We start from the raw sequence: 12475 nt of genomic DNA, 5'->3' as shown, positions 1-12475 counted from the left end.
GCCAGCTGGGCACACACAGCTGTGTCCAGGGACCTTGCTGTGGCACGGGAGCTGCCGTGTTCTGTGGAGAATGAGGTTCGTGCGGGGAGGGAAGGACACCGGGGACCCCTGCTCAGGTGGGGGCTCCTAACCAATGGGGACTAAGCCAGCTATGGATGGGGACACGTTCCGACAGCCACATGCTTCTCTGTGAAAACAGAAGTCTGTTCTTAAGGGTGCCTGGGCCTGGAGAAAAGGCGAGTCTCTGTTCTGCTGCCCCTTGGCTGTGTGACCTTGGGTGAGTCATTTTCCTCTCTGGGCACAGGGTCCTGTCTCTGAGCTCCCTGCCTCTGTAAACGAGGGGTGGGGAGGTGGGGGCTTGGTTCGGGAGGCCTGGTGGAAGCTGGAAGGCGTTTCCCTCTCCTGTAAAGGAAGACGGTGTGAGCGTCCTCTGAGGCCCAGCGTGCACACCCAGGGTCCCGTGCACAGAGGCCCAGGAGGGATGCTGAGAAGGATAGGAGGAAAGCCAGGGCCACGCTGACCTGCAAGGTCTGAGAAAGGCCGGGGCCCCTGCTCTCTCCCCCTGCGAGGGCCTGCGCGATAGCCTCAAGGCGTTAGCCTGTATCTTGTTCCCAGACCACCCTGCCCCACCACAGGGAGATGTGAGCCTCAAATAGCCACAGTGGTGGCCCTCTGGGACCCTCCTTGGCTCTCTCGCACCCCCAGCTCACTGGAGGGGCGTGAGCTGCAACAGGGGACCGCAGCTGGGGTCTGACAGTCAGATCCTTTGTCTTTTAAACCCTGGCGCTATAGCACCAGGCAGGCCACTTAACCCCACTGAGCTACGTACGGTTTCTTCATCTATGAGGCTAATCTGAATGTTTACTGCACTTGACATTTAGATCGTTTCAAAATATTATATGAGAAAATGAACACAAGGTATTTTCAGACTTGGTGTGTAGTAAGTGGCCAATTAAAAGTTAGCCTTTAGTAACTGAACACAGCTTATGAGGGGGACATGGCCCAGCCATGCCTCAGGGACCCCCAGGGATAGGAACAGGGCTCGAAGGACCCCAGTGTCGAGTCTGAGAAGCGCGCTAAACACAGGCCCACCGTGCAGGCCACGCCGAGAAAGGCAGAGCCCTGGGAATCCAGCCTGGCAGCCCTACGTCTCCAAGGTCTGGTGTTTGAATCCCCCTCCTGGACTCACAGGCTGGGGCCCTGCAGCCCTGGGAGCACACACGGACCATATCTCACCTCAGCAGGCTCAGGAGCGAGAGGTGCACGTGCGCGCGCGTGTGCACACACACACACACACACACACACACAGCACTGGGCACCCCGGGAGGATGTGGGCCCTGAGTCTGGCAGGTGTGTGCATGGCCCCGTCCGTGGGATGGAGAAGACGCCAGCACGGTCCTGGGGGAAGGTAAGAACACATTTCCAGACGGCGCTGCCAGGTCTCGCCATGTTCTGGCTTGTTGACACAGTGATGGCATAATTACAGTTTCAATCACAGATTAATAATAAGTCATTTTTGCAAACAAGGAGGCAGGTCTGCACTGGAAAGGGCCCCAAAGGGCCTGTCGCCTCTGCTCTCTGAAGCTGCTGGCCACTGTTTGATAGGTTTTGCCTAGCTGAGACTTTTCTAAGGTAGGATCATAATAACAACCACAACCTCCCAGGTAATAATATCCCTGCTGCCCCACTGGTCTCCAGAGAGGAGACGGTGATAGAATTTGCTTTGGAGAAGGCCTGTGTGTGTGTGTGTGTGTGTGTGTGCGCACGTGTGTGTAAGAGATAACCGTGTCAATCAGGATCTGGGGGTGAATGACCACAGGTGCTGGCTTGTGTGTATTTGATGCGTCCGTGTGTGAGCAGGTGTGTATATTTGGGAGTGTGTATGTCCCCGTGTGACATTAGCAGTCCCCAGAGAGAACTCTGCCCCAGAGAGGCCAAGGCCCCTCTTCACTCCCTCCTTCTCCCTGTGCTGAAGACTGAGAGGGACAGAGGAGTCTCTGCACCTCCAAGGTGTCCCTGAAGAGAGCTTTAGGGTACAGCAGAGGACCCAGCAGGGGGTAGGTCAGCCCGGTCCCTGCCGGGGCTTCCAGCTCTGGTCGAGAACCTGCCCGGATACCTCTGTGAGGTTGGCAAGCAGCTAAGAATAACAGTGACAATCACAACCACTTATGTGTGTTCAAAGCTTTTTTCTTTTTTCTTTTCTTTTATCTCTATGATCTCATTTGATCACACAACTACCTCGAAGGGAAAGAGGGCAGGCCTCAGGGCTCCCTCAGCCCCAGTGGAAACAGGAGTTCAAGGAGGAGGCAAGGGACCTTCTCGCGGAGACCCAGCTGCTGGCCCTAGGGCCTCAGACGTTCCTGCAGCCGGATGGGATCGCTGGCCTTCCGCTTGGGCCGAGGATGGCCAGGGGGATGACAGTGTGAATCTGCAGACTGAGGTCCCTACAGCCAGGCAGCCCTGGCCCGGCCTCAGGCCAGCCTCTCCGTGCCTGACTCTACTGCCACGTTTCCCTGCAGACCAGCCGTGCCCGTGCAGCTGAACCCGGCCCCTCAGACGGAGTGACTCGGTGAGCTCATTCCCCACGGCCAAGCCTGGCCCAGGTGGTTTTAACAGTCCCGTGGGTGAGGTCCTGCCCAGGCGCTGTCCTGTTGGTGCCTTAGGCGAGAGCACAGAGCCCCAGCGGAGGCGAGTGGCCAAGATGGAGGTGAGGAGGAGGGGCCCCCACAGCCTCAGCTTCCTGCTGACTGGCCCTGCTTCAAGCCCCTGGGGTCCCTGGCTCTTCCTTGGGGCTCCTAATCACCAAGCATGCCTGAAGGTCAGGTCCGGTGCCCCGTTCCACCAGCAAAGGGGCCGCCATGCTGTTCCTCTTGCTCAGCTGTCTGACTGCCACGCAATTCCAAGCAACTGGAGGCAGCATTCAATTACAGCCAAGTGGAGGGAGGGCCCGGGGAGGTGGGTGGAGAGTCCCATCTCTCATCTGGGGAGCCTGAGGTGGAGCACCACACAGAGGCAAGGGATGAGTCAGGCCGGGGCACTGCCTGGGCAGCCCATGGAGCCTCATGGGCAGGAAGAAGAACCCAAGCCGAAGTCCTGCCCGAAGGGCTCACCACAGAACCCCAACTGGGCAGATCTGTGGGGCTCAGACGGGACCAATCCCTATGTCTCCCATGGACAGAACCTGGGGTTTTCCAGACCTTTGCTCAAAACACTCCGAGGCTACAGAACAGTGAGTTTCCAGGTTAAAGACCTGGTACTCAAAGCCCCTCGCAAGTTGGCCCCTACCCACTGGTCTGGCTCTCCAGCACTTCCAGGGAATTATCTTCTTAAGATCTCTGCCTGATCAATTCCCCCTCCCCTACCACCGGGTCCATGGTCAATGCCATTGACGCTCCTCCTCTCTATCAGAAGTTCAGCCAACTCTCAAACTGCTGCGCACACTCCTGCCTCTCTCTGCGGGCACCCAGCACCGTGTCTGGCGTGCTCAGCGAGCATTTCCGGGTCTTACAAATGCCTGGCTGGGAGGCCACCTTAGCTGATGGCTCTGCCCTCTAAGCCCTTGGAGAGGGAAGTATATGAGCTGTTCTCTAAGTAAAGCTTAGGGCCCCAAAGCCAGGCAGGGCTGAATATCCCCTCTCCCTGTGTCAGCAGGGGCTCCAGCACCTCCCCCCCACAGGGGGCTCCAGATCCACATCCTGGTTAACAGACCCAATAATGGAGGACTGAGGCTAGCCAATGATGGGGTTTTTAAAAATACACAGTTTCTACCCCTCTTCATCCCAGACCCTATTTCCAGTCACTAAGAATATTAGAAACATTCTTCTGTTCTGACTGTGATTTTTTTTGTTGTTGTTCTTTTATGTTTTTGTCTCTGTTGCAGGCTTTGAATGATACCAATAGATAAGAATGACCAAGTGGGGCGCCTGGGTGGCTCAGTCAGTTAAGCATCCGACTCGGTTCAGGCTCAGGTCATGATCTTATGGCTTGTGAGTTCGAGCCACGTGTCAGGCTCCGTGCTGACCATGCAGAGCCTGCCTGACATTTTCTCTCTCTCTTTCCCTCTGTCCCTTCCCCACTCTCTCTCAAAAGTAAATAAGTAAACTTTTAAAAATTAAAAAAAAAAAAAAAGAACTATGGAGGGCTGCTTCTGGGCCAGGCACTGTTCTAAGTGCATTAAATATATTGACTCCTCTAAGTCCTGTGTCACCCTTTAGGCCGATATTTCTCAATCAGGGTCAATATGGTCACCAGGGGACATTTGGCAATATCTGGAGACATTTTTGGTTGTCACAACTTGGGACAGGACGTACCTCTGGGATCTGAAGAGCCAGGAAGCTGTTAAACATCATACGGTGCACAGGAGAGCCCCTCACAGGGAAGAGCCACCGAGTCCCCAGTGCCAACAGTGTTGGCACTGAGAAGCTCTGCTCTGAGACCTAGAGTCTAAGCCAAGGCCTATGATCCTCATCTCACTTTCCCACTGAATGAACTGCGGCCCAGAGAAGTTAAGTGACTTTCCGAAGGTCACACAGCTAGTCAGCAGGTAGCTTTAAGCCAAGCAGTCTGGGACCACGGTCCACACATCTGGCTTCACTGTGTGGTATCTCACTTCACCCCTCTGGCCAGGATCCCTTCCATGTGGGCTCTTCCTGAGGCTGAGGCTTCCCAGTCAGAGTCCCCAAGTCCTTAGCCACATTCTAGCCCCGAGAACCTGGGACAGCTTGCACCAGGCCCCCCACCCAGGCCTGCAGCCACACTGACTTCTTTCCTCTGAATGGGGTCACAGCCCCACACGAGGTCTGGCCTGTACAAAAAGCACACGGGTGCCCAGGCTGGGATCGTACCTCCTCCTTCGCCCCCACCTCACCGGGTCCAGGGCCATGCACCCACAGCTGGGCCTCAGTCAGTTTTCTGTGGCTTGGCCTATGACATAAGGGAGTGGTAGGAAGGTTCTGGTGCAGAGAAGATGAGGTGACTGGCAGACATATGCGAGGCTAAGGGCCGTCAGTTTGTCTCCAGGTGCCATGGGGCCTAAACTGGAGAGGAAGCAGCCTGAAATGAGGAGCCTGTTGGGGCCTTCCAGCCTGCACGCAGGAGGAAGAGGCCATGTGCAGAGGGAGGCAGACACCAGCGCTGGCACTGCCTGTCTCAGGACGCGGACCCCGGCTGGGCCAGGCCTCGAGCCGCCCTCCCACTTGTGAGGCAGTCGGCCAGGGTGAGGGGCCCAGGCTGAAACTAGATGCAGAAAAAGCCAGCTAGCACAGTGAGAAATCTCCCCACTGCTGGCCTGCTGCTTTGGCCGGGCAAGGGGTTGGGGGGGGTGGGGGGGGGATGACCGGGAAGGTGCATCAGGGAAGGAGGGGCTCCTTCCTTCTTCCTGTCCAGCCCTGCGGTCAGGGTCTGGCACAATCCAGGGGTCCCCAACAGATCCTGCTGCTGATTACCTGCCTGCTAGAGGGGCGTGGTGGAAGAGGGAGGGAAACATGGCAGAAGGAGACAGGGGCCAAAAATAAGATGGGAGAAGCCACATGATGAAAGATGAAAACCTATATGGAGGAGGAAGACCAGCTCAGCAGAAAGAGTAAGTAAGGCTGCTTCCTGCAGGAGCCCCTCACAGGCAGCACAGGCCCCCCTTGGGCCCCCCAGCTTGGGGCTCCCCCACCAGGCCTCCCAAGGATGCCCACTTCCCAGGACTAGCTCACTCTGCCTCCCTGGAGTCTGGCTCTTGCCTCACAGACACTCCAGGGCTTATCTGCTTCCCTCGTCAATGCTCAGGTCCTCTGGCTGCTTCGAGATGCATCACCAACTCACACGGTCTTCTCTTCACGTAGTTAAAGAGCAACTTCCTGCCTCTGCCAGAGATCTTCATACGAAATGCTTAAAGGAAAAGGGAGAGGCAGGAAAAGCCATAACACAAAGTACATTATTATGCTTTAATATATTATCTCATTCATCCTTGTAACATGCTTGCTACTGTATCCCCAGCACCTCTCACAGTGCCCAAAACAGTAAGCATTTGTCCAGAAATCACAGGGCAATCGAAAAATGAAATTGAGAAAACAATTCTATTTCCTTTTTCTGTTTTTTATTTAATTCAGCAATCTCTACACCCAATGTGGGGCTCAAACTCATGACCCCAAGATCAAGAGTTGCATGCTCTTCTGGGTGTCTGTGTGGCTCAGTCAGTTGAGTGTCCGACTTCGGCTCAGGTCATGAACTCACAGTTCATGGGTTCGAGCCCCACGTCGGGCTCTGTGCTGACAGCTAGCTCAGAGCCTGGAGCCTGCTTCAGATTCTGTATCTCCCTCTCTCTCTGACCTTCCCTGCTCATGCTGTGTGTGTGTCTCTCTCTCTCTTAGATATAAATAAAACATTTAAAAAAAATTTTTAAAGAAAAAAAAAGAGTTGCATGCTCTTCCAACTGAGCCAGCCAGGCACCCTAAACAATCCTATTTCCAACAGCATCAAAAAGTATGAAATACTTAGAAATAGATTTAACAAAATAAGGGCAATGCTTATACTCTGAAAGCTACAAAACTTTGAAAGAAATGCTAAAAGATCTAGAAAATTAAAAGAATATCCCATGTTTTTGGTTCAGAAGACCTAATGTTAGGACGGCAATACTCACCAAACGGATCTACAGATTCAGTGCAATCCCTCTCAGAATTCCAGCTGAGCTCCTCGTAGAGATTGGCAAGCTGATTCTAAAATTCAGACAGAATCGCAAGGGACCCAGAATAGCCACACCTATCCTGAGAAAGAACAAAGTAGGAGGACTCACACGTTCCGATTTCAGACCTTACTACCAAACAGTAATCAAGACAACGTGGTCCTGGCAGAGGCATAGACACATAGATTGCTGGGACAAAACGAGAGTCCAGACAGAAACTTACACATCTATAGTCAATGGACTTTTTTTTTTTTTTTGAATGTTGGTGTTATTTTGTTTTGTTTTGGTTTGGTTTTTTGTTTGTTTTTGTTTTTTGGTTTGTTTTTTTTTTTTTAACTCATGAAGTGAATTTTATTCAGGAGCTTCAGGAAGGAAATTGAAGGTTTGATTTGTATCTCTTCCTTAGAGGTGGATATATAAATCTTTGGAAGTTTCTTCTAGCTTTATTTTTTTAATAGTTTATCGTCAAGTTGGTTTCCCTATAACACCCAGTGCTCATCCCCACAAGTGCCCTCCTCCATGCCCATCACCTCCCTTCCTCCCCCCCCAACCCTATCTGCCCTCAGTTTGTTCTTGGCATTCAAGACTCTTTCATGGTTTGCCTCCCTCCCTCTCCCCCACTATTACCCCCCTTCTTCTCCCCCACGGTCCTCTGTTAAGTTCCTCCTAATCCTCCTATACGTGCAAACATATGGTATCTGTCCTTCTCTGCCTGACTTATTTCACTCAGCATAACACCCTCAAGTTCCATCCATGTTGCTACACATGGCCAGATTTCATTGTTTCTCATTGCCATGTAGTATTCCATTGTATACATAAGCTACATCTTCTTGATCCATTCATCAGTTGATGGACACTTAGGCTCTTTCCATGTTTTGGCTATTGTATAGTCAGTGAACTTTTTGACAAGGGTGCCAAGACCATCCAGTGGGAAAGAATAGGTTTTCAACAAATGGTCCTGGAACAACTGGACATCCACACACAAAAGAATGAAGTTCAACTATTATCTTACACCATATATAAAAATTAAGTCAAAAAGCAAGAGTTAAAATTATAAAAAATCTTAGAAGAAACATAAGGGTAAACCTTTATGACCTTGAATTTGGCAAAGGACTATGAAATAGGCCACCAAAAGAATGAACAACAGAAGAAAAAATTAGAGACATTGGACTTCAACAGACTTTATGTCTGTGTGTCAAAGGACATTGTCAAGAAAGTTGAAGGACAATCCACAGAATCAGAGAAAATATTTGCAAATCACATATCTAATAGGGGACTTTTAACAAGAATATATATAGAGCTCTAACAACTCAAAAATAAAAGGACAAATAGCCTAATTTTAAAATGGGCCAAGGAGATGAGTAGATATTTTTCCGAGGAAGATGTGCAAATGGCCAAAAGTAGATGAAATGATGCTTGACATCATTAGTCATCAGAGAAATGCAGATCAAAACCGCAGTGAGAATGAGATACCACTTCATACCTTCTTGGATGACTAGATTTAAAAAGCCAGATAGTGAGTAAGATGTGGAGAAATCATAGATATCTGAGATTCACCCTCATAGATTGCAGGTGAGAATGTAAAATGGTGCAGCCACTTTGGAAAATAGTATGGCAGATCCCCAAAATATGAAACACAGAGTTACTCAATGACCCTGAAATTCCGCTCCTAAGGATACACCCAAGAGAAATAAAAACATATCTTCATACAGAAACATATACATGAATATTTACAGCAGCATTATTACCAGTAGGCAAAAGACGGAAACAACCTAAACGTCCACCAACTGATAAACAAATAAACAAAATGGGGTATATCCATACATGGAATATTTTTCAACCAAAATGACTGTACTTTAATGTAAACTGCGGACTTTCGTTGATAATGCTGTGTCAATATCAGTTCATTGATTGCAACAATCTGGTGCCACACTGTACCATGCTAGTATGGGATGTGTGGGATTGTAGGGGAGTGTGTGCGTAGGGAGATAGGGGATGTGGCAACTCTGGACTTTCCACTCAATTTTGCTATGAAATTAAAGTTGCTCTTTAAAAAAGTATTAAGTTTTTGTTTTTTTTTTTTAATGGGAAAAAAATGTGAAGTATTGAGGCAGGCTACCACATGGGTGAACCTTGAAACATTAGGTCAAATGAAAGAAGCCAGTCAGGAAAGGCCACATAGTATATGCTACCATTTATATGAAAGGTCTCAAACTGGGAAATCTATAGAGGTAGAAGGATGAGTGGTTGCCTAGGGCTGGTGGTGGGGAAGGGGTTGGGGAAAGTAAGTGGATGATAGCCAGAGAATCCAGGATTTCTTTTCAGGGCGATGTTCTAACATTGACGGTTCTGATGGTTGCACATATGTGGATATCCTAAAAACCATTTAATGTTTCTTTATTTTTGAGAAAGAGACAGAGACAGAGACAGAGCATGAGCAGAAGGGCAGAGAGAGAGGGAGAAACAGAATCCGAAGCTGTCAGCACGGAGCCTGATGCGGGGCTCGAACCCACAGGCTGTGAGATCATGACCTGAGCTGAAGTTGGATGCTTAACCGACTGAGCCACCCAGGCACCCCTAAAAATCATTTAATTATACACTGTTTAGAGTGCATGGCATGTGAACTATATCACAATAAAGCTCTTAAGATAAAGGCATTATTAGGGCGGCTCAGTCGGTTAAGCGTCTGACTCTTGATTTCAGCTCAGGTCATGATCTCACAGTTTGTGAGTTCAGCACCGCTTCAGGATCTTACCATGACATCTCTGAGTCTGCTTGGGATTCTCTGTCTCCCTCTCTCTCTGCCTCTCCCCCGCTCATTTGCTCTCTCTCTCCCTCAAAATAAATTAAAAAACATTTTTTAAAAAAAGAAAAAGACATTACTGAAGTGACTGAAACTAAATATAGACTGTAGATTAGAAAATTATTAAATATTTAATATTAGAACTTTCTGATTTTGATGATTGAAAAAATTAATGGACAACTCTATCAGGTAGGCACTATCATTATTCCCATTTTACAGATGCAGAAACTGAGGCATGGAGAGGTCAAGTTCCTTGCCCAGAATCACATAGCCGTCAGTCTCAGAGGCCATTGTCTTTCCCCTCTTCTTGTCTCCCCTGGTACCCTGGTCTTTCATAACACTTGTCACAATTTGTAATTTTATATTTTTTGTTCCACAAGACAATAAACCTCTTGGAGGCAGACAGGTCTCTTCTGATCACTACTTTTCCAACTATTTAAACAATCATTTATTGAACCTACTATAAGCCAAGCCTGAAGGTGTTACAAGAATCAGTGAAAATATCTAGTACAGATTCTAGCTTATAGTGGGTACTGAATAGGTATTTGTAGTTTGAATGGGTAGATGGATTGGTGGGTGGATGGGTAAGTAGACGGATGGATGTGTGAAGGGTACATGGATGAGTGAATGGATGGATGGGTGGGTGGATGGATGGATGGATGGGTGGATGGATGGGTGGATGGGTGGATGGATGGGTGGATGGATGGATGGATGGATGGGTGGATGGATGGGTGGATGGATGGGTGGATGGATGGGTGGATGGATGGGTGGATGGATGGATGGATAGGTGGATAGGTGGATGGGTGGATGGTTATCTGGAAGCATGGGGAGGTAGGTTCTGGACAAGGCTGCCTGGGCCTGTCCAGGCCCCATCCTCTTCACCTAGCTACCTTTCCTCTCCTACACTTACCTCCTTCCCCTGCCCCAATCTTCAGGCCCATCACATCCTCAGACATCCCCCCACACACACCTTGCCAGTGCTCAGACTCCCCTCTCTTTCTCCATGAAGGCTGTTCAAACTTTCCCCATACTTCAAGGCCCTACCAGGGCCCACCGCCTGCAGGGAGCCTACCTAGCCCGTGTGTTCTGTCCCTTCTCTGCACTCCTTCTAATGTACAATATTTGACGGACATCACCAGTTACTTCCTGTACACGATCCTGTCCTGAGATTCAGATCTGGAGCTTGGGAGGGCTTGACCTTGGCTCTCTGCTCCTCTGCTGTCCCAGGGACAGGTCAGTGGCAGGGCCCTGGTGAAGCCATTGCATTGGCCACGTGGGTAGAAGTCATGGCCTCCCCCTCGGCGGAGGGAGAGGACCCAGGCACCAGGAGGAGAAAGACCCTCAGCAGCACCAGCTTCTCGAGGACCGCGAGGCCTGAGCCCGGTGGAAGTTCGGCCCAAACCTGACCCCTCAGCCAGGCTGGGGCTGGGCTGGCAGCGGCAAGGCAGGCACGCTGGCCACAGCAGGGGCCGGGCGTGGGCGCCTCCCTCCCCTCCCAAGCTGGGCAGAGCAGCCCCAGGCAGGCTGGAGGCCTGTTTGCCTTGGCCCGGGGCCAGGGCCGCCCCGCCAGTGAGTAATGCGTGAGGACCGCCTGGCTCTGGTTCAAGGGAAATGGGCTGGAGACGGGGCCTCCTCAGCCTGCACTGGGTTAGGGTCTGGGGGCGGCTTCCCGGAAAGCGCCTGCTGTGGCTGCCTCAGAGCCAGTACCCAGCCTGCTGTCCTCTCTTCCCCTTCTCCCTCTCCCCTTCTCCCTCTCCCCTTCAGTAGAGACCAAGGACAGATAGAACTTGAATTCCCAGAAAAAGATCCTCAGTCATGGCCCAGGAGCCGGCCAGTCCCCCACACCCCTTCACAGAGTCTGCCATTCCCTGGGACTGACGGACCACACTTTCTGCGCACCTACTATGTGCTGTTAGGGACGACATGGGACTTCGGGGGTTGAGTAGGGGGCAGGAGGGGAGAGGAGCCCCCAGAGGCTTTAGGTGCTCATATTGGAACCACTGGTACTTGAAGAGGCCTCCCAGTTTACCTGCCAGTACCCAGGGCTCTAGGTGAGGACACTGAGGCCCAGAGAAAGAGTGACTTCCCAAGCCACGCAGCAAGTTAATTACAGCAAGCTAAGGGCCCACGCCACCTGGGGTGGGGGGTGGGGGCAGCCCCCTGCTGCTCTGTAGGATGGCCTTGGTTTTAAAACCCGCATAGCTCTCAGGGGCCCCTGGGTGGCTCAGTCAGGTGAGCATCTGACTTTTGATTTCGGCTCAGGTCATGATCCCAGGATCGAGGGATAGAGCCCTGTGTTGAGCTGTCAGGCTCCAGGCTGAGCATGGAGCCTGCTTGGGATTCTCTCTCTCCCCTTCTGTCCCTCTTCCCAACTCACACACTCTCTCTCACTCTCTAAAATTAAATATATATGTATATTTTTTAATTTAAAACTGCATGGCTCTCATGATGGAGGGACACTGCCTAGAACATGTTTATTTCAAGGCTGGGTCTTCCGAAGAGCATTCCCAAGGGCTTCTGTAACTTTACAGGAGTTGGGCTTGCTTAGGACCCAAGTGGCCATCAGGTGGGAAGGATAACCATGGCCACTGTCACCACTGGGAGGGTCAGAGATTCCCAGCCCTCCCGTCCCAGTGGGATGACTGCAGCTGACCATGCCCGCAGCCTCGCCCAGCTTCTAGCCATGAGTCGTCTTCATAGCTGCAAACGGCAGAAGATTATTCAGGCAGAGTTAAACACAAAAGAGAAGTCACGACATGATCCAGGGTAGGTCACAGAATCAACAGCAGGCTGGAGAACTTCTCCATAGAAGGGGTGGCTGCCAAAACCACACCATAAAGCCGGCCTCTTGAGAACCCACTGGCCCCGCCACGGAGCACCAGATGACTCTTCTCTCCCCACTGACATCAGCACTGGACACCAAACATTGGACCGCACTGTTGGCCCTGCAGACACTGCTGTTCCCCAGAAACAGGATGTGGCTACTTCCCACCCCTAGAATG

This window comes from Hyaena hyaena, unplaced genomic scaffold (assembly GCF_003009895.1).
Source record: "Hyaena hyaena isolate Hyena2069 unplaced genomic scaffold, ASM300989v1 scaffold_33, whole genome shotgun sequence".
Taxonomy (NCBI): Eukaryota; Metazoa; Chordata; class Mammalia; order Carnivora; family Hyaenidae; genus Hyaena; species Hyaena hyaena.
This window is presented reverse-complemented; position numbering follows the sequence as displayed.